This window comes from Prunus avium, chromosome 7, assembly GCF_965620075.1.
Source record: "Prunus avium chromosome 7, drPruAviu1.hap1.1, whole genome shotgun sequence".
Lineage (NCBI taxonomy): Eukaryota > Viridiplantae > Streptophyta > Magnoliopsida > Rosales > Rosaceae > Prunus > Prunus avium.
The window spans coordinates 15118094-15120801 of record NC_142290.1 but is presented as its reverse complement, the minus strand read 5'-3'; the positions used below and the strand labels follow the sequence as shown (position 1 = coordinate 15120801).

Sequence of the window (2708 nt, the reverse complement as noted above, 5' to 3'; positions counted from 1 at the left end):
ATCCCAAATCACCTCCATATCCTTCATACATCTTTCTAGAAGTGGGGAAGCTCTTGGAGAAGCATTAGAAGTGGAGAAGCACTTGGAGAAGCCTTGGACACCACAAGAACTTCAGAAAAAGGGTTTTTCTACTCTTATTGTATTCATTATGTTTTCTCATTTCTGTTCAAGTCTCTTTTCCATTATGAGTAGCTAAATCCATAACTAGGGCTTCGATGTAACCTAACATGAATATTCTGGGTTTATAAGTTTGGAGTTTCAAGTTTGATTCATGATTCATGTTCTTATTCATTATGCTTATAAGTTAACATGCTTGTTTGAATGATTGATCACCATTAGAACTTGTTTGTTAACTATCTTGGTTTGAATTAAGAGTATACACCATGCTTTAATTCGAATTGAACTATGAATAGGAAGAGTATGTATGGACATTCGACAACAGGGATTAGATACATACTTGGTTGTTTAAAATGTTCTTCTATGCTTAATGGGTTCCTAATGCTTAATTTTAGGTTAGACAACAAATGATCAAATTAGGGAATTAGGAACACAAGGTTAGGACCAAACACCATGGCCTAATCATACTTTAGCTAGAATCAATCTTTGAATCTGAATTAGACTTGTTACTTGAATCTTTATAACCCAGAATTGAATTGTTATGGTGATTCGAATGCCCTAGTCTCAAAATCTGTTTTCCAACTCTTAAAACCACTCTTTGTTACATTTGTTTACTTGTTTTTGTTTGCAATTTCATTTTGCTTCTTTTGTTCAACAATCACAACCACTCTTGTTTTAAATTCTGTTTTAGACATAACCTCCTACTTTCTTGAATTTGGTAATCTAAGTACATAACTAGTTTTAACTTCTCAGTCTTCGTGGGTACGACCTCGTACTTGTCTTGCTATACTACTAATTGCCCCGTACAATTGCGAGTTAACATAATATTAACAACAAATTTTGGCGCCGTTGCCGGGGACTGAACGAAAGTTCTTCCCTGGTTATGTGCCCAAGGTTACCCTATTCTTTTTAGTGTTTCTAATTAATCTAATTTTCTGTTTCAGGTAGTTTATGTCTAAAAATCCATTACTTGAACAAGTGAGGTCTTCGTTCCAACGTTCTAGATCTTTGAACGCAGGACCATCATTGCAACCCAGACGAGTGACCTCTGAAATTCAGAATCGTCTAGAAAGGGAGTTGTCAACTGCAAAAGAGCAAGCTCTTGCTACATTTACAAGTCTTGCTCTCCACACTGAACTTCCCGGTTCTTCACTTTCAAATTCGGAAGCAAGTTCAGACCAAGAAGAAGAAGAAATGATGGCTGCCATTGAGTTCATGGGAGAACTTGATATCCCAACAATTCCAGCATCTCCTTCAAGCATTTTGCTGCCCACTGTAGCTCGAAATTATGAGCTTAAATCTTCTCATCTTAATATGCTGCCTTCCTTTTATGGTTTACCTAATGAAGATCCATTGACTCATATAAAGGATATTTTTAATGTTGTGAGTTCTTTTCCCTTGACAGTTGTGACAGAAGATTAACTTCGAATGAGAGTGTTTCCATACACTTTAAAGGATAAGGCGAAGTATTGGTTGAATTCTTTGAAGCCTGGTTCACTCACTACATGGTCTGCCATTCAAAAGAAGTTCCTGGAAAAATACTTCTCCACGCAAAAGACCGACATGCTTAGGGACAAGATCTTGTTATTTGCACAGCAAGATGATGAATCGTTTTGTGAAGCATGGGAGAAATTCAATGGGTTGCTCAACCAATGTCCTCATCATGGGATTCCATTGAAGCTTCAAATGCGTATGTTTTATAAAGGACTAACCCCTTCTAGTCATAATATAGTCACCAATTTTGCAGGTGGTTCTTTTAAAACCAAAACTCCAGAAGAAACGTACGAACTCTTTGAGGAGATAGCAATGGAGACCCAACATACGGATACAAGAGGTAAACGTGTTATTAGTGGTTCTAATGATGCTTCTAGTGTGCAGATTTCAAAACTGGAACAAAAGCTAGATGCTCTTCTTGCATTAAACTCAAGAAGCCCTCCGAAGGAAGTGTGTAGCATTTGTGAATCTCATGACTATGCTACCACAGCTTGTCCACTTGGGGCTGGATATCCAGAATTTGTGCAAGAGCAAGCTAAGTTGGTAAATTCCTACAACCAAGGTCCAAGAAATGATCCATACTCTCAAAGTTATAATCCAGGTTGGAGGAATCATCCAAACTTTTCATGGAGAAATACCCAGAATCAAGCAAATCCCCCTTCATTCCAAAGGCCACAACAATCATCATCATCATTGGAAGATATAGTGAAGCAGATGGCAATCAACCAATCCAATTTTCAGCAAACTACACAAGCTGCCATCTCCAAATTGGAAGTCCAATTAGGCCAAATAGCTGCTGAAATAACTCAAAGAGTGCCTGGGAAATGGCCAAGCCAAACTGAGATCAATCCAAAGAACCCAGAAGCCAAGGCCATTCATGTGCTCAGATCAGGTAAGATCATTGATAATAAAGATGATTCTAATCTTTCAAATGATGTTGTGATTGTAGAAAATGAAGAGGAGGAGACCATGACCACGGAAGGAGAACAACTCAAAACTTCTCAATCTGCTCCTAAGGCCAAATCAGATTCTCAGAAATCCGATCAATTCCAATTGCATAAAAGGGATGACAAATTTGTGCCACCACATCTTCAAGA

General features: G+C 37.9%; 1 non-coding gene across 1 annotated transcript; it reads right to left on the bottom strand.

Moving 5' to 3' along the window:
* Window positions 1-1680: 1680 nt before the first annotated feature.
* LOC148293031 (small nucleolar RNA R71) lies at window positions 1681-1787 on the bottom strand. Its single transcript, XR_015825892.1, has one exon. It is a non-coding gene; the product is annotated as a small nucleolar RNA R71 (small nucleolar RNA).
* Between the last annotated feature and the right edge of the window lie 921 nt (window positions 1788-2708).